General features: G+C 55.2%; 1 protein-coding gene across 1 annotated transcript in view; it reads left to right on the top strand.

Moving 5' to 3' along the window:
- Positions 1–7,774: 7,774 nt before the first annotated feature.
- Positions 7,775–8,964, top strand: part of CHST3 (carbohydrate sulfotransferase 3) — a 5,696-nt gene continuing 4,506 nt past the window's right edge. The window contains exon 1 of the mRNA XM_042818883.1: positions 7,775–7,851. The gene's annotated coding sequence lies outside the window, so the exon portion shown is untranslated. The remainder of the gene's footprint in view (positions 7,852–8,964) is intronic.

The following is an 8,964-nucleotide window of genomic DNA, read 5'->3' on the forward strand; positions in this document are numbered from 1 at the left end:
CAAGAGATCAAGCACTGTCCATCTGCCAAGGCTGATGAGGCTATTTACAAGAGGAAACCCCAAAGATCAGGTAGTCCTATTGAGACCAGGTGTAGCTCACAGCTGTGAGGAACCAAGGCATGCAGGGAGACCTCATCCTGACAGCAGGAGCCACAGTTGTGCACCATCTACCTAGCACTCTCTGAAACAGAGAGGGACCTTCTGTTGGACAGACAGCTTGTTGGGACAGTGCCTACAAGATGCAAGCGTTCCTTCTCACAGCTCTACAGTTTCCTTGTTCAAAAGCCTGTGCAATTCAGTGATCCAGAACTACAGCTGTTGTTTAATAATAAATAAATAAATACAGTCGTGGACTGGTTACCCAAGAACTTGTTTTCAGCCCCACTTTGAGAAGCACAGAGAAAGTGAGTAGGAAGAGCCTTGGGCTGGGAAGCTGCCAGAGCAGGGACTCTCCTGCAGCAAACCCGTGACTCATGCTCAGAGGCTGGCAGCCAGCAATGCTGCTCCACCAGCAACCAGTCCAACTGGGCTGGCACCAGGGCCCGGCCGGCTCCGGGAAGCCTGATGCTTGGTTATGTCAAGCCTACGGCGCACAAATTCCTCCCAGGGCCACCTCCACCTCCTCGCTGTATTCCCCGCTTTGCGCAAGTGGCACACACACGAGCCGTCTGTGTTTGGCAATGTTGGGAGGCCAGCCAGAGGCCCTGCAGGCTCTGCTTTTGCAGTTGCAGAGACAGCTCTGCAGGAGAAGTGCTCTCATTGCCAAAATTAAAAGAAAAAAAGAAAAAAAAGAGGCACTTTTTGCAGCAGCGCAGCTTTTAGATCTCTTTGCATTTCCATTCCGACTGCACCAAGCTGTCAATGAGGAAGCAAAAGCAAGCCACAAATTACAGCCTTACAGGCTTGGGAAGAGCCTTGAGCACATCTGAAGCTTGTGCCAGCTCAAGCAGCAGCAGCCTCCGCATGACTCATTGACATCTCGCTGGGTCCCGGCTCAGGATGGGCTCCCTGCAGCATGCCAGGTGCTCTGCCCCTGTCCTTGCCACCGGCACAGTGCAGAGGAACAACTCCAGCACCAGCATGGTTCATTGTGCTGCTCCAAGTCCTTCACATCCCCAGCACAGCAAAAACAGCCCTGCCCCACAGAAGCAGACAGTGTTGTGCTGGATTAGTGACCTGAATCAGCCCAAGGCAGCATGCAAAGAGCCAGCAGGGCAGTGGGAGGGAGGCCTTCCAGCGTCCCTTGCACCAGCACTAACAGCCCAACCTGGACCCAGGGTGCTGCCTGAGCCCCGATGGCAGCATGGGATGAAAGCAGTAAGGACCAGCCCCTTTTGGCAGTGCTCAGCACTGCTGGCATGGCAGCCTTGCTCCTTCCCACGTTCTACAACTTAATTATCTAAAGGGGTCAGATCAAGTGCACCGGATTTTCCAAGCAAAGCAAAACAAAACCTCAAATCTCTCTGCAGAGGGTTCTCACTTTTCTGTATTTCTTTTGTCCTGCCACAAGTTTTTTATTATAGATAGAAGCTGATTTTTTCTTCAGTTTTTTCTTCAGCATTTTATGTACTACTTGATGGGATTACTCCACCCCACTAGGGAGGGACGCATCCCAATTCACTGCACTGCGCTTTCAAACCAGATTAGCTACAAAGAGTCAGAGGACAGCAGCCGTAAATGCTTTGCCCTCCCAAGCCAGGATTTCTGACTGGTGCTCCCAGGGCCTGAGAGCACAGAGTCAGTAGAAAAGCAGAAGAATCGATAATTTAGCATCGCCTTGCAAAGCCCGTGCTTCAAAGGAGATGCATACTGTGCAGATTCCCATTTCTGCTCTCATTGTGTCATCTTCCCAAGGCTGTAAGCAGTAAGAATGCAGCCAGGCAAACCTCTGCTACCAGCATGCAACTGCCTTTGAAGGGGAAACAGCTTGCTTTTTGTAAATCGAAAGGAGAATTAAGCCCTAGGTTTGTTCTAAGTATGACTTTCTCCCCATCCCCCAAGAAATCGTTAGGAATATACACATATACACCTAGGTCACCCAGGAAGAAAATAAAGGAAAAATGAAAAATGAAGTTTAAAATATATATCAGAAATCCCAAGCAAATTAAAACAAAACAAAACAAAAAAAAAAACAAGGAAAAGAGGAGGGAGATTTTAGGACATCTTTATTCCCATTCGTGCTACAACAGAAGAAGCCCCAAGGGACCCCCAGAAAATACTGTCCCCTTCTCTTCCCCACCTTATCTATCAGGATTTCTAACAGATGACTCCAGCTGCTTATCAGGAACTAAAACCCTCTGCAATAAAAGGAGTGGGTTTGATGCTTTTTTAGGTTTTCAGCAATAAAAGTGAGGGATGAACAAAGGAGTGTGCTTACCTAATCCCATCGTCACTGCTCCCCTTCCCTCAGTCGTGCTGTGCTGTTGCATTGAAGCTCACCAGTTTCTGAAAGCAGCTAGCTCTTGGAAAGTGCATTTTTCCCATTAAAGAGCTGCTTTTTGAAGGTGCTTTTAATGCATCAGTTCTATTAAAAAAAAAAAAAAAAACCTTTAAAAACCTTTGCTCCCCATTTCTAAGAGCTTCTCAGAAAGGATGGCATTAAAAAAAAATAAGCTTTAACCTGAGTCTTCAAAGTCTAGGGGGGTGAAATAAAAGAGAAGAGCCTTGATGAGAGAAGTCTCATGGCTTCCACCTGCCCACAGCAGCCTTTGGGAACCCACACCTGGCTGCAGCCCCAGCACTGCCCTATGGGGCTTCCCAAAGCAGGCACCATGAGGCCAAGCTGTGATGTGGAGGGGGCACCCAGCATGGGTAGAGTTTCTCCACCACATTTATCAGTGTGAAGTGGAGGGAGAGGGCAGTGTCTTCCTGTCAGAGAGCTCTCTTGCGGAGTGAGCACTGCTTCCATGTGCCTTTGTCCACAGTGATCAAACCTGAGTGTTGCTGGATGCTACAGAGCACAGCCCCACAGTAATGGGCAGCACACTGCTCATCCTCCACCACCTCTTCTACCTTCTTGTTGCCTCTGGGCTGGCTCCTGCTTGGTGCAGTGCCATTGCCTTGCTTCTGTGCTGTTGCTACCAGTCAGAAATGGGCAAAACACAGCTGCCAAAAATCAAAAAGCTTTTTATAAAGCAGAGTCCTGAGGTTTTTTTTTATTATTATTATTTGCTTTCTGCTTTGCAGGTTTTCAAGGATTACTCTTAGAAGCTCCAGGGGCTTTTTTTCTGCAGTGCAGGCTGATTTGCAGCACACTGAAAATCTGCTTTGCCTTGACTCAGCTCACACAGCAGTGATTACACAGTCACGGGACTCTAGGAGCCACAGCACAAAGTGCTGTCAGCTTTGGGAGAAGAGCTGGCAGGGGACAAAAAGCCTCAGGGCCTTGTGCAAGGACTGAGCAAACATGCCCCCACCCCCAGCATTATTCATGCAGCTTCCTCTGCTGTTGGAACACTTGTTTTTCCCTTCCTTCTGTACCCGCAGCAAAGTGGAAGGCACAGAAGGGAGTACGGTTTCATTTGGAGAAGAGGGCACAAACCACAAGAGTTTGGAACAGATATAATCACCCACATCTGCTGAGGCTCAGATGAGCAAATGGGATGAGCTGGCATGTGGGACAAGGAGCAGGGATGGATGGGGAGCTCTTGGAGGTTGGGACCTCAGCAAGAGGCCCAGCAATGCCACACATAGGGATATCTGTATGCCTGGGGCCAAAGGCCTTCCAGCCAGGCAGTAGCATTGAGTGACTTATACAGCAGCAGCTGACTGCTGGCACTGGGGTGGGCCTCTCAGAGGCACAAGGGGGAAGTGGGAGCCCTATGGCTGCAGCAGTCCACACTCAGAGCCAAAGGCTGCAGAGCAAGTCCATCATCCTCTACTTGTAACACAAGCAAGGCGGAGGGCTGTAATCCAACCTCTCTGGGTGTCACAGGAGAGCTCTACAGCAGCCTGCCCACCAGCAGCCTCCCTTCCCACTGCTCACCCCACAGCAACTGGGGCAGTGTCCGAGCATCTCTGCATAGCAGCAAGCACAGAGTAATGGAGATGTGAAAGAGGGAACACAGCCCTCTTCCCTTTCCCCAGGGAAGGCAGAGGCATAGGAACTCCCAACCCCAGGCATCGTGACACAACCACAGAACAAAAGCATGGCTGAGCCCAGACAAGAGAAACATGCAAATATCACTTTGGAAAGAGCAGCAAACTCCATTCCTAGCTTAGTGCATACAGCCACCTCTCATGAAGAGACCCAGGGTTACATAGCACCAAAGCACTGAAAAGGAGCCCCTCAGCTCTTTGCAGCCACCCCTTAAAACCTGTCCCACAGCTGCTTGCCCTCCGGTTGTGATTGCCGTGCTCAGCTGTGACAGATCTCTGTGTGCTCTGATGGGGGAGGAGAGGGGTTGGATGAGGTCCAGAGCCACCTCCAGTCCTCCCCAACAGATCTGCAAATGTGAGTTAATTAACCCTGAGAGATTTGGGAAGTTTTTTCATTAAAAATAAAAGATCATCGAGTTTGAACTGCTCCTATTTCACAGGGGAGCTCAAAGAGCACACCGCTTTTGTCCTCTTTGGTTTTCCTGATGCTGCCTGGGGTGATCAGCAGACAGCTGGCATTTGAGTAAGTTCTAACACAGATATCTCAATTTCCCCATAGCTTTCCACAGTAAGCTACATGCAGAAGGAGAGCCAGATCTCCTCCTTGCATGTCTCTGTTCATAGCAGGGAAAATGGAGCAGATGACCTTTAAATGTCCCTTCCAGCTTGAATGATTCTATGATTTCAGCAGCGCTTGTTGGGGTGGAACTTCTCCCTGTCCTGCCACAAAACTGGGCTGAGCTGACCTCTGGGTCCCAAACCTTTGGACAACTCTGGTGCTCTCTGTTCTATTTGCCCTGGTGCCCTTATTGAGTTCTAAATAGCGAGGATTTGGCCATCTTAAGCCAGACAAGATATCCAGGTGGAGACATTATCTCCCTGAGTGCAGAGTCTGACAGGGCCGCAGCATGACAGGGGATGTCAGAAACTGCCTTCTGCCTTCTGTAAACAGTGGCTGAGCTCGGAGAGGGATCAGCCCCCAAATCTGGCAGAAGAGCAAACTTCTGGCAGTCACGCGCCCATGAGCTCAGAGCCTTCTAAGAAATCTCAGACCTGGAGGGTTTTTCAGAAGAGGAGCAATGCGCATCAGTTAGATCAGGTTGCTGTGGGCCAGCAGCAATGCTCAGAATTAAAACACCTGAAGGGATGCTGGAGGGGCTGCCCTGCTGCCTCTGGCACTGCAGCCATGTGCATCAGGTCTGGGGACAGACTGGCCCTGTGTGGACCCAATCAGATCCCGAAGCAGCTGGAAGCTCACCCAGCACAGGAAAAGCAATGCAAAATGAGGCTTCAGGCTCACGTGGCTGCAAGTGACACAAAGGAGGGGAAAGGGGACATATGCTGGGGTCCAATCGGTCTGGGGGTCATGTGGTGAAATGAAAAAGAGGAGAGCTGCCATGGAGGGGCCCACACACCTGAGCTGCAGAGTCACCCTTGGGGTTTTCCTGGTGCTGAGTACTTCTATTTGCTCAATGCTCTGTGGTTCTCACTTCCTTCTTTTGGAGGGGAGAGAGTTGGACAAACCATGTTTTGGCATGCTTTCCCCTCCCTTGTCTTTGTAGGCAGCAGGGAACCTGCATTTTGCCCAGCTGAAGATGCTGGCAGATGCTGCGCTTTTGGGGTTCTGATTTTGAGCTGACAGCTGCCCACTTCCTCACAATAAAGGAATGGAAAATGCATTATTTGGTGGTAAAAGCACGTGCCTGGCTTGGCCACCATGTTGGTGACGAGCACCTGCTGTAGAAAGGCCATGGGAAGGAGGACTGGTGCAGGGCCACAGCCTCCAGGGCACTGCTCACTGGGGTCGCTGCTTCAGGATCACTCTTTCTACCAGACATCCTCCCATTGTGCTGTTCTCATGGCATCAGTAGGAGCCTCTGCAGGCAGGTGATGAAAGTGTTTACAATTATTACAAATGCAAATAAAATAAAGAGGGCTACAATGTAGCAACTTCTTAGTTGCACCCCGGCAGTTTTAGAAAAGCAGAACCGAAAAAGGAACAGAAAATCCAGAGCCCTAGGGCCTCCTAGTTGCTGGGGGGGGAGGGGGAGATGGTGAGTGAGGCTCAGAGCCGGCCCCAGCCTCCCATCCAAATTACGTCCACTAGGATCGGGCACATCCGCTGGGGGGAGCCAAAAACAGGGAGATCGGCTGCAAATCGCCCTGGGGAGCTCCGACTGTGGCGTTTGCTGGTCTTGCAGGAAGCGGATACGGGGCAGGAGGCGGCCCAAGCGGCCAGCAGCAGTGTTCTCTGGGGTCGCCTGCTGGTGGCCCTTAGGCACCTCGTCATTACCCTCCGTTGCGTGAGGCTCTGGGTGCCGCTGTTTCACCGTGACTGCTGCATCAGCCACAGCATGCTTCAGGCAGCAAGCTGGTAAAGATGGCATGCCAGCACCTGAGGTGTGCATGTGGTTGGAAAACCGGGCTCCTGCTTGGCTCTAGCACTGGCTGCTTGTCACTCAGAGGGTGCTGACACACTGGAACAGGTTGCCCAAGAGGTTGTGGATGCCCCATCCCTGGATGCATTCGAGGCCAGGCTGGATGTGGCTCTGGGCAGCCTGGTCTGGTGGTTGGTGACCCGGCACATAGCAGGGGGTTGAAACTAGATGATCTTTGAGGTCCTTTTCAACCAAGGGGTTGAAATTGCTTCTGTGAAACAAATCGAGAATGAACCCTTGGAGCTAAGACAGGAGGAAGCCTTCCCAGTCCTACGGTCACGTCCTCCTAGAAAACGAACCCCTAAAGCACCCTGAGGGATGCATGGAAGGGAATGGAGTCCCCACTCCGCAGCACTGGGGCTGCCAGATGGCACTGGGCAGCGCATGGGGATGTGAGGACAGAGTTTGGCAGCTCCCAGTCCATGGGTGAATATCCAGACAAACTCTGCGCTGCTTTCACAGACAGAAGGCCGGGCCGGGCTTCCTTACAGCTTCCTTACAGCTGGGCGCGGTCCCCAGCACAGATATGGGGTAGAAAACGGGCAGGGAGTGCAGTATGAAGCATTTTCACCACTTGCCCAAACGCAACACTGGAACAGTAAGCGAGGAGCTGAAAATGCCCAAAAAGTTCCCGGGAAGGGGAAAGGGGTGGCTGGGGTCAGCGGGTAGAGGCTGAGCCGGGCTGCTCACAAGCTGCTCCACCCGCCGGGCGCTGCCATCGGTGCACACAGCGGTGCGTGTACCTCGCACAGGTTGGTGCATGCACCGTCCTGCTGGGAGCGCAGTGCTGGCACTCCGGGCGCAGGGCAGGGCGCTCCACGGTAACTTCGTTAATGGGGACCTGCTAACGAGCAGCACGCCGACGCCAGCAAGTGTGTTTCTGCCTGATGCCTGGAAGAGCTGTGTCAGGAATGCGAACGGGGCTGAGACGCTGTATGGGGACTAGTTTTTTCTTCTCTTTCTGCCTGCAGAGCCAGACGTCCTTCGTTGCTCGTAGTGGGACACACAGATTTCTGCACACGAATTCTGCCCCGGGTGCTGCGGGGCTCGGGGCTCGGAGCAGCCGGCGACAGAGGAGCGGGCCGGGCACCGAGAGAAACTTTTCCCGACGAGGTGCGGGATGCAGCCGGCAGGATGCCCCGAGCCGGCCCCGCCCCGGCCCAGCTCCCCCCGCCGGCACCCCCGGCAGAAGGGAAGGAAGGAAGGAGGGAGGGAAAGAGGCAGGGAAAAGGGAGGGAGGGAGATGACAGCGCCGTGAAGAAAAGCAGGGCCCCCGCCGCCCGCCCCGCCGCACCGCACGACCGGGCCCTCGCGGGTAGGTACGGGCGGGGGGCGCGGGGCCGGCGGGGGTCGGCTGGGCCGGGGCTCTCTGCGCCGGCGGGAGGGGCCGGGGGGCTCCGCGTTCCGCTCCCCCCTCGCCCCCTTCCCCCGGCCCCTCGGCGAGCGGCTGCCGGGCTCCTTTGTGCCGCCTCCGACCGCGCCTTTGTCTGCGAAGGGGGAGCTCTCGCCGCTCTCCCCGCCGGGACCGGCAACCCCCGGAGCCCCCGAGTCTCCTGGGGAGCAGACGGCGGGGTCGGGACGAGCCGCGTCGCAGCCTCGGTTCGGTGCGGAGAGCAAAGGGGACGGGGGGGTACGGAGAGTTTCTCCCAGAGTTGCATCAGCCGTCCTCCCGAAGGAAGGCGAAGTTGTCCTCGGCCTCTCCTCTCCGACCGCGGGAGCACCGGGATGGGGCCGGGAAAGGCCGCAGCGCCCGCGAGAGTTCTGCGGAGGCTCCGGGCAGCATCGCGCCCCGACACCGCCCCGAGCTGCCGGGGTGCGGCGGGGTCCCACTGCCGGGAGTCGCGGCCCGGAGCCCGCCGCGAGAACGCAGGGATGGAACTCCGCGTTTTCCCCGTGCGCTGCACCGCGTCAGTACGGAGCTCTTCCCAGCGCTGCGCCTCAGGGACGCGGGCATGCTGCGTCTCACCCCGGAGAAAGGGCTCATTGAGGCTGAGGCACAGGGACGGGCTTTGTGCAGCTGGAGCGCACTGAGCCGCCGCTCTCCTCCCTCCCGTGCCATCCCCAGAGCCCACCTGGGCGCCTCCCGACTCGACCTCGGAGCCAGCCCGCAACATGCCCGGCGGGCTCCGCAAGCGGTATCGGCAGCGATTAGCGCTGAGTTTGTTCCCAGTTTGGGTCCCAGCACGTGGCCGCCCGCCGCTGCCCCAGCCACAACCCCTCGGGCAGCCTCCGGCTCCGAAAGCCCCATTGCGGGGCTGGGGCAGCCCCTGCCAGTGCCTCCTGCCAGCCCAGCAGCAGTCACCTGGAAGCCGGACTGATGGCCCCGACACCGCCCAGCCCGCATCCCCTGCTCAGGGCTGGGCGCCGGCCCCCATTTGGCCGCGGTTTGGGGCTATTCTGGGCAACTTTATAAACAGCGTAGGAGGTG

Source organism: Centrocercus urophasianus, unplaced genomic scaffold, assembly GCF_019232065.1.
Source record: "Centrocercus urophasianus isolate 14NV4802_14NV808 unplaced genomic scaffold, USGS_Curo_1.0 seq_17, whole genome shotgun sequence".
NCBI classification, from domain to species: Eukaryota; Metazoa; Chordata; class Aves; order Galliformes; family Phasianidae; genus Centrocercus; species Centrocercus urophasianus.